Raw genomic sequence first — 9,943 nt, forward strand, 5'->3', positions numbered from 1 at the left:
CACACACACACACACACACACACACACACACACACACACACACACACCCCCCTACACACACACACGCAAGAACTGGTGAGAATAAGGAAACCTACATGGGAGGCAGATGAAGTATTGATCCTCTCAGCTCCTCCAATCCCAAACAGAGGGTGGCTGATTGTTTAAAGCCTCTTTCTCCACAGAGCCCAGATCCCCCCCATTTGTTCCATCTTGGCTCAGAGGAGCTTATCACCAATGACTTTCTCGACAGCAATCGATAGAAAACATTTTATCTCCTTCCCTGGCTACAGGATCCTCAGAGTGGAGCTGATTTCTGTTACTATGGTGACCTCTTCTGGGCTTTATTGAATCTCTCTCTCTCTCTCTCTCTCTCTCTCTCTCTCTCTCTCTCTCTCCTTCCCTCCCCCTTTTCCCCTCTTCAGTTGTGCCCAGGCATCTGTTGCTAGTGGTTTCTCACTCTACACGTTTAAGAGAAGCAAAAGCCAAACGCTTGTGACTGCTCATCCCCTTATTCCTGTTCATCTGATGGCCTGGGTGGTAGTGCATCCTCTCTCTCAACATGACAACTCTACCCCATCTCACCAGAGAAAATTTGAACCTAAATAGAATTATCTGAAATCTCCCCCCCCTGAATCTCTAGCACAAATTCAATCTCTCCCCAGGGAACAGCTTTGGAAGTCACAAAGCTAGGAAGAAGATGGGTTTTGCAGGAACCTGTAAACCTACTTTGGAATCTTTCCTGACCTTGGAGAAGAATCTCTCCCAGCTTCTACCCTAGCTTCTTCAAATAGCAGGAGACCAGGGATCTAAGTGGCAATTTGCAAGTTAACACTAAAATAAAGACAGGCTCCAGCTCTCTAGAAGGAAGAGATATTTTCCCTCAATCCTTAGAAGTATGGGGCTTCTACTGATTAGTACAATATTTTTACGGATAAAAGCTTACTATTCCTTTATGCATTCAAGCCTTTTTATGTTTTTATCATTTTGGATGGGAATTCCCTTTAAAATGAATTTTAGTTCCTCACAACTTGACTCTAACCCACCTTCCAACCTAAGTTTATATCACTCCCTTTCACACACTCTTTGGTATAGCCAAAACAGCCCTGCTATTCCTCACACATTACATTCTATGTTCCTAGTGCCTGGAATGTACCCTCTCCTCATTTATGCCTCTTAGAAGCCCTAGTTCCTTTCAAAGCTCAACGTGGATGCCACCTCCTACTTTAGATACTTCCTGATCTCCTCAGTGCCCCATGATCCATTACCATCCCCCCAGAAATGTCATTACTCAGATACAGGAGAACCAAAGGCTGGAAGTGTTCTAGCTGATTAGGAAGTTGCAAGTCTTGTTTGTTGGGACACATCAACAGGGATCACCCAGCAATATTACCCAGCCAAGGACACTGGATTTGAGGTGATCAGAAGGCAAAACAAGGTGTTGACCAGATGCAAATCAGATATGGGTGGACCAGAGCTGGCCAAGGGACATGATAAGTCCCAAATGTGCTCAGTGAAAAGCCTAGAATCCAACCTATAATTCCACTGTTTTTTTGTTATCTTCCCTGGACTGTTGTTCTGGGAAACCTCAGCTCCCCTTTACTCATCTTATCATTTCATTTCCTGTTCCTCCTATGACTAGTGGGAATAGGAGTGTTGAAGGAAAAAAAGATATTTGTCCCTTTGACTATAGCCATTCCATATAGCCTACATTTGGAATCTTTATTCTTATTAATGTTCACTTGTATTTCTATGTAACTTATATCAGCTATTAAACTAAATGGCTATTTACCATGATTTTTTTTTCTCAAAATCTGAGTAAGTGGTTTGAGATTTGAGAGAACAAAGGGAAAGCACCAGTAATACTTAGGTGGGGGTCATGAATGAGAGCAAGAGAAAGAGAAAGAGAGAGAGAGAGAGAGAGATTCCAAAAATTTAGTAATATATTTATGTAGTTGGGTTTGGAATTAAGCATATGAGGTAATAGACTTTTAGAGTCTACCCCATGAAGCATGAGAGGGACCTCTCTGGCTATTTCTAGGGACCCATGCTTAGCACTGAAGGATGAGGTGCTTTGGACTAACAAAAGAATCCTTTAGACCCCATAATGGCTGCAGAGGAAGGGGAATACATCAAAAGAGGATTAGACATTAAGCCAGGAAGACTTGCTCACTCAAGTAGATTTTAAATGTAGGGATAATTTCTACTCTTGTTCTCTTTTTTCTGTCTTTGGAACATGTTGTGGGGAACTCTCTCCCGTGAATGAATAAGGAGGTTCCTCTCTCTCTTGGCATTTATGGCAGCTGCTTGCACATGGTAACAAAAGCACATGCTAGTCTAGGTGATCCTAAGTTGGGGTCTCAAGCCCCTGGCTACCTCTTCTTCTTTGTGTTTCTTTTCTTGAACATAGTTGACCAAACAGGGATATTTAGACAGACATTTCCAGTCTAGGAGGCAATCTATGGTAGAAGTGAAAAGAGCAGAGACTGAAAAAATAGAGCCTTAACAATATTTAGAGGCTGGACTCCCCCACAACTGAACCCAGTATCTACTGCTAAAGGGCTCATGAGACACATAAATTCCTGACTGGCCCCAGGGACTAGGGTTTCGTCAAAGGTGACAAAGTCAAGAGCAGCTTCCCCACTTAGTAAGTAGCCTATAAAAGGAGCTTGAAGAGAAATGGATCTACCTCTCTCACTTCTACTCTTCAGGAATCTGTCATTCTCTCCTTCGAACTTCCAGGCTTTGGGAGAAGGGAACCCTCCCCACCCTCCATCTAATGGCAAAAGCCATGATAACCCACAGCTCAAAATATGGCAGCAAGAACTTGTGTTTACCTAGGTGAGCCTGAGATCCTGGCTGCCTTCCTTCCGTCTTTCTGTTTCTTCCCTGACCACAGGTCTGTGATTGGCAATCAGCTATTCTGAGAGATGGACATTTCCAGACTTGGCTGCTGGAGGTTCATATATCATATACACTGTTTCTCAAAGGAGGAGATGACCATAATTAAGATCAGCCTGTACCTGAAAGAACTATAGAGTTATGAATGGCTTACTATTTTCTCCCCCATCAGAACGTGAACTCCTTGGGTGCAAGGGCTATTTGTACCTCTGATTATATCCCTAGAGCTTAGCAGAGTGTCTCCAACCTAGCAGGCAATTGATAAATACTTAACTGATGGATTGCCAAACACTATTCTAGAGACACAACTGTCCCTGTCCTCAAGGAGTTCATATTCTATTGGACATATACATTCAGAGATGGTCAGTCTTGGACTTGGCCTAACTCGACAACCTGAGATACTTTAAATATAAACCATGCTACCAATAATATGTCAGAATGTGTCTGGCCTCTAGAAATGAGAGTAGGGGAAGGGGAAAGCATAGACGGACTAGAGGTGATGAGATTTCAAGTTATTCTGTAGGACTTCCAGAAAATTAGGTTGTGTCTGTTTTTGTTTATAATGATCATAAGAGAGGCAAGTCTTCGGGAATTCAATAATTTCTCTTTCACATCTAAAACCCTGACCTGAATGGGTGAAAAGGTCAGCCAGAGAGGACCAGGGATTATGTAGATTGAGGGCCTTCCATATCAGATCTCTCAGATCTTAATCCTTATGTTGTCCTTTCTGGGGCTCCTTCCTCCAGTAGTTAAGTAAGCATCCTATAGACTTTGCTTTGGGAAAAACAGTGGCATAATCAAGATTCATACTCAGGAAGCTGAATCCCCCAGGGCAGCAACTTGATCCCCGAATCTTCTCTGATCCTTTTTAACACATGGTTTATCCAGTGCTTATGGTTCTGTCAACCTCTTTGAGGGGCTTTAAGAAGAAAAAAAAATAGCATAGGCCTGAGCAGGGAGTCTGGGCTCACAGCTGAGTAGACCCCACAATTTTAGAGAGTCAGGGAGCCAAAGGATATTCTTTCTTCTCAGCCACAATCACAGACGGAAAATGCCCAGCCAAATAAGTGAAATGGTCTTACCCTTGGATTTATACGTCATCAGGTATCTAGGACAAGATTGTTGTTCATCAACCTTCTTGAGTCAACGGGGCTTCTTTGGCCTTAGCAATTTCTGCCCTGTCTCCAATCCATCTTGCTCAGCCTAATCTTACTTCAATGCTACTTTATCACCTCACTTCAAAGCTTAAACCTTTCAGTGACTCCCCATTTCTAACTTCAGCAATTTTACAAGCCTTAGCCTGGCATTCAAGCCTCTTTACAATGTCTCATCCTGCCTCAAATACCCAAATGTATCTATGATCTCATCCATTTGGATGTCACTTTCAACGCTGCAAATCACAAGACACCCCATACCTGTCCATTCTACAAGATTCTTGTCCATGGCCTCCCATGAGTTCATCACAGAGGGTCCATTCAACATGTCAGAGGCTTTCCTTGCTTTACTTTTGATACCCCAAGGCTACCAAGAGGGCACTCCAAATTGCCATCTGTTATTTCTCACTCTCATATGACTAGTCCATCTTCTTCTCTTTCAATCACACATTTGTCTCATGATAGCCAATATTCCTATTCTTTTTTTAAGTCCCTCATTTGTTACATGTTGCACCCTTCCCAGGTTGTGCCAGAGCCAGCTCATACTGCTCAAGAAAGCCAACTATTAAATTTTCAATGTGAGCAGACTTGATTTATTGTTTTATTGTCTTTTCTCTTTTTTTGTATACCCAGAACTTAGCACAGTGCTCGGTACGTAGTAGGTACTTAATAAATGTTTATTGAATACTGAATGAATGAATGAAAACAATAGAAAAAATGTTAATAATGCAGATTAAACTTAAAAGTGTATAATTTTTTTTCCTAGAATTAGTTGTTAAACATTTATGGGCATACCACTATACCCTTCTATTCACTGTGCTTAGCTCTATTGTCCTCTGTATGATACTCATATTCAATTTTCCATTGATCTGTGTGATACTCATTTTTAATCCATGTCTTAGAGCCAAAAGACTATTGATATTAAAAAGATGAACTTTTGTTTCTGGTGGAAATCTTGTATCATTAAGGATGCTTTGAAATTTCCTGAAGGCAGTCTAGCCTGCTTTCCTACTTCCTTTTTAGTTATGGGTCCAATTCATTTTCCTGTCCATCACAGATAGATATATTGATAGATGTGCTCTACAGGCTGTCCATTCAGCTTTGTGTTATAATCTAGGGAATAAACATCTTTCATCCACTTGGTTTTTCCCATATGGATAGTCAGATCAAATGCTTTTAAGTGGTTGAGTAACACTGAGGATCACTTCACAAGGTATTTAAAGAATGGGGATATAGCAGAGATGTGAAAAAAAACAAACTCAGATTTTACTAATACTTTTTTTTTTTTAAGTGATCAAGGGAACATTGGCAACTAACATCAGATACTAACTTATCTGCCTACATTTCCATCTACATAAACTTTTTTTGAGAATCATCAATACATGTATAAAGGACATTTTCTAGGAGACAGGTTTTTGCAAGTGATATTCCACAGAGGAACACATTTTTACCATTCCACAACTGACTGAAAGATGTAAAGATGACAAGATTACACCGTGCTAATCCTTTGCTGATTGGAAAAAGCATTTGATTTGCTAGAGCAAATATAGACTTTCTTCCAACAAGGTAGTATCTATTCCTACATCAAAATCACTCAAGATTCTCTGACAGATACAATAGCAGAAATGATCTTATTCAACAATCCTCTGATCATAAATGAAGCATAGGCCAGGTACACGTTTATTAACCAAAGGTGTTCACCAACATTATAGATGAGAACCAGCACAGAGTCCAAACCAAAGAGGGAATCTCTGTGGATAGTTAGGTCTGTTAGATGCCTATTTGAAGATAACTTCATACGGGTTGCATCAAGCTCCTTGACACAGCAGAGCCTCCTGGAAGAGATCTGCAAACTACTCAAAAGGATTTGGCAATCTACCTGCCTATATAGCCTTATTTCCCAAATCGTAATCATGCTGCAAAGTCTCAGGGTTCTCTTTCCTCCTTCAATGTTCTAGTGCTTTTTCTTTTACTTGTTATGCTCTCCCTTCTATTCTACCTGCCCAAACTGTATTCATTCTCAATTCTAGTCAAATGTCTTCTCTTCCAGAAAGCTTTCCTTGACCACTTCGGCCAGATATGATCTTTTATTTCTGAGTTCCTAAGATCCCTTGCACTTCTCTTACAGCACTTAATAAATTCCACCTCGTATTGTAGTAATCGGCATAGGTTTGAACTCTTGTAGTCTAGACTATAAGCTCCTTGATGACAAGGACTAGAGCTCATTCATCCTTGCGTTAGGCCCCACAGCACCTAGCACAAGAACTTGCATATAAGTCATTTAATAAATATTTGCTAAATTAATGAATGGTTAGCTTGGTCTCTTTATTGCCCCCCACACAAAGCGCACTCATTCTAACCTCCAAGAATTCACTCATGCAATTCCCTTTTTCCCAAAATGCCCCTCTCCGAACCATATCTAGCTAAAATCCTACCTTCTCTAGGAAGCTTTCCTGAACAATTCTAGCTTCCCTTATTTCCCTGTCCTCCAAATCCCTATAGCATTTGCTATATATACCACACAATCCAAATACTTAATTACCCTCTTGTGTTGTTTGCTTTTGGTTTATATGTTCTACTTTTGTCCCTCCAACCACTCTGGGATATCACAGAGTGATAGGACCTGAGAAATATTTCCTGTTATCCTTACTTCATCCCTCACCTCTCAATGTCCCCCCTTCATCAAGTCGAGGACTGAGTAGGTGTTCAATATAGACTTGTCAAGTGATTGAATTTTTTAAGCCTAGAGCAGGGGTGGGGAACCTGTGGCTTTAAGGCCACATGTGGCCACATGTGGACTTCAGGGAGCCCACCCAGCAGCTACTTGCTGAAAGTTTATTGTGCCAGCCATGAAGTCCTAACTCACAATACCCATAATCAACTAGCCTACCTGGAGATTTCAAGTAACATGAAAAAGAAAGATCAATCAGTAAACATTTATTAAGTATTCTTACAATGTGCTAGGCACTGTGATAATTACTGGGGCTACAAAGTGAAAAATGAAATAGTCCTTAACTTCAAGAAGCTTATATTCTAATGAGGGAGATGATATGTACATATGTAAGTATATGCATAATATATACAAAAATGAACTGAAGATCTTTTGGGGGAGAAAGGGCACTCCCTCTGGGGAGCAGGGGGGATCCAGGAAAGAAAATTTTCATTTAGAAAGTGACACAAGGTGAGTCACAAAGGAAACTAGGGTTTCCAGTGAGAAGGAAGCACATTCCAGGTATGAGAGATAGCCAGTGTAAGGACACAGAGATAGGAGAAGGAGCATCTTGTTTGTGGATGGTCAGTATGGTTAGATTAGAAAGTGTGGTAGGGAATAATGCAAAAAAGGGGGCAGCTAGGTGGCATCATAGTGCACATAGTGCCTGGCCTGGAATTAGGAAGATTCGTCTTCCTGAGTTCAAATCTGACCTCAGACACTTACTAGCTGGGCAAGTCACTTCACCCTGTTGGCCTCAGTTCCTCCTCTCTAAAATGAGCTGGAAAAGGAAATGGCAAACCACTCCAGTATCTCTGCCAAGAAATGGGGTCATGAAGAGTTGGGACATGACTGAACAACAACAACAAATGGAAAGAAGAACGGAAGGGTAGGAAAGGATCATATTGTGAAAAGCTTCACGTGGCAGGTAGAGGAGTTTATGTAGGTGAACCTACACAAGACACTGAAGTTTATTGAGAAGAAGAGTGATATGACAATACCTGTGGATTTTCCTTTAGCCAAATCACTTTGGTTGCTGTATGGGAGACTGACTGGAGTGGGAAAAGCCTTGAGGTAGGGAGACCAAGTAGTAAGCTATTTCAATAGTCTAGGTGAGAGGTATTGAGGAACTAAATGATGGTGGTGGCTGCGTGAGTGGACAGAAAGGGACATAGGCAAGTGATGGAGGTATAGAAATGACAAGACTTGGTACCTAATTGGATATGTAGAGTGAATAGGAGTAAGAGGATGAAGTTTGGAACACAGAGGTTTTGAACCTGGATAACTTGAAGGAATGCAATATCCTTGACAGTAACAGAGAAGCTGTTAGCTGGATATGGTTTGGAGGAGGGCATTCCAGGAAAGGGGGAATCCCATGAATGAGTTCTTAGAGGTTAGAATGAGCATGCTTTGTGTAGTGGGAAATAAAGAGATTGTATTAATCATTCATTAATCCAATGAATATTTATTAAATGACTTATATGCAAAACTCTGTCCTAGGTGCTGTGGGGCACAATACAAGGATGAATAAGACCTAGTTCTTGTCCTCAAGGAGCTTATAGTCTAAACTACAAGAGATGAAACAGAGAAGTCTGGTGGAGTGGTGGATTTGGGAAGAAAGGTAATAAATTCTGTTTTGGACACTTTGAATCTGAGAGTCCTATATGACAGCCACTTTGAAATATCCAATAAACAGCTGGTGATTTGGGATTAGAGATCAGGAAAAAGGACTAGCGCTACTATATAGATCTGGGAGGCATCAGCATTAATGTGATAATTGAACCAAAAGGTGCTGATATGGACACCAAGTGAGAAAGTATAAAGAGAAAAAAGAAGGTATAGGACAGAGCTTTAGATTCCAGTCCCAGTTAGTGGGCATGACATGGATGATGAATCAACAAAAGAGACTAAGAAAAGGTAGGAAGGTCATGAAAACCCAGAAAGAAGAAAGTATTAAAAAGGAGAGAGTAGTCAACAGCATTAAATGCTGCAGAGATGTCAAGAAGGATAAGGATTGAGAAGCTGTTGGATTTCGCAAATAAGAGATCATTGATAACTTTGGAGAGAGCAATTTCAGTTGAATGATGGGATCAGAATTCAGATTTTGGGAAGTTTAGAGGAAAGTCAAAGGAAACGAGTGTAAGTAGAGATATTATTTGTAACTTCAATGTAGATATTGACTTTTTCATGGATTTTGAAGGAAATTGAAGATTAGAGAGGAGGGATGATAGTGGAGAGCAATCTCCTGGAGAGGACAGGAAGGATTTGAATCAAGGGTACATGTAGAGGGATTGGCCTTGCTGAAGTGAAGGAATATCTCATTATCAGGGTAAAGGAAAATGGTAGGAGATGATATCAAGGGCTTATAAGGTGAGGAGGGAAGAAGGAACGTCCAATGAATGGTCTTAATTTTTTCAGTAAAGCAGGAGGTGAAGACCTCGACTAAGACAGTAGGAGAGGGAGGCTTGGAGAGAAAAGAGGAGGTTTAGAACAGCTCATATGTAAAGTGGGATAGAAAATCAATTACAGAGGTACAAAAGAATTGCCTTACATCAGTGAGGGACCAGTTGAGATTAGAAAAGGTACATTTGTAGTGGAGCCAGTCAGCACTGTTGGCTGACTTCTTCCAGCTCCATTCAGCAGTATATAAATCGGAGTATGAGCCAGATGGTGGGAGCAATGGTCTGGCAAGGTATATGCCCCAAAAGGAAACAGGATTCAAGAACAGAGCATAGTGTAGAGATGAACTGCTTCATTAAGGGGTAGAAAGGATCAGAGTGTAGCCTGAGCAGGGGAAATGGACTGGGTAAAGTACTGAGAGGCCTGGAAAGAAGGGCTGGTCCTTTCTGAGACTAAAAATAGGCTTTGGAGGAGGAAGGCCTAGGAAGTAGTGGAAGGAAAGGAGACCGGGATCTGATGAAGGAATTTCAGACCTCTTGATTATGGGAAGGACACAGAAGGGGGGAGAGGGGTACAAGCCCGAGGGGGATAGAAGAGGAGAGTAGTGGGATGCAGGGGCCACCAGATGGTGCTGTTGGGGCATGGGCAGACCACCTGGTTGTCCCCTGAGGGAAATATGAGAGTGCGTTCCCTATAGCATCTAGTCATGATTCTAACTTTCTCTCCTTCCTTCATCTCTCTCTCTCTCTCTCTCTCTCTCTCTCTCTCTCTCTCTCTCTCT

General features: G+C 41.4%; 1 pseudogene; it reads right to left on the reverse strand.

Annotated features, from left to right (window-relative positions):
• LOC114052040 overlaps nt 1-9,943 on the reverse strand; it is a 90,610-nt pseudogene that overhangs the window by 80,142 nt on the left and 525 nt on the right.

The sequence above is a fragment of the Vombatus ursinus genome, unplaced genomic scaffold, assembly GCF_900497805.2.
Source record: "Vombatus ursinus unplaced genomic scaffold, bare-nosed wombat genome assembly UNPS02014807.1, whole genome shotgun sequence".
Lineage (NCBI taxonomy): Eukaryota > Metazoa > Chordata > Mammalia > Diprotodontia > Vombatidae > Vombatus > Vombatus ursinus.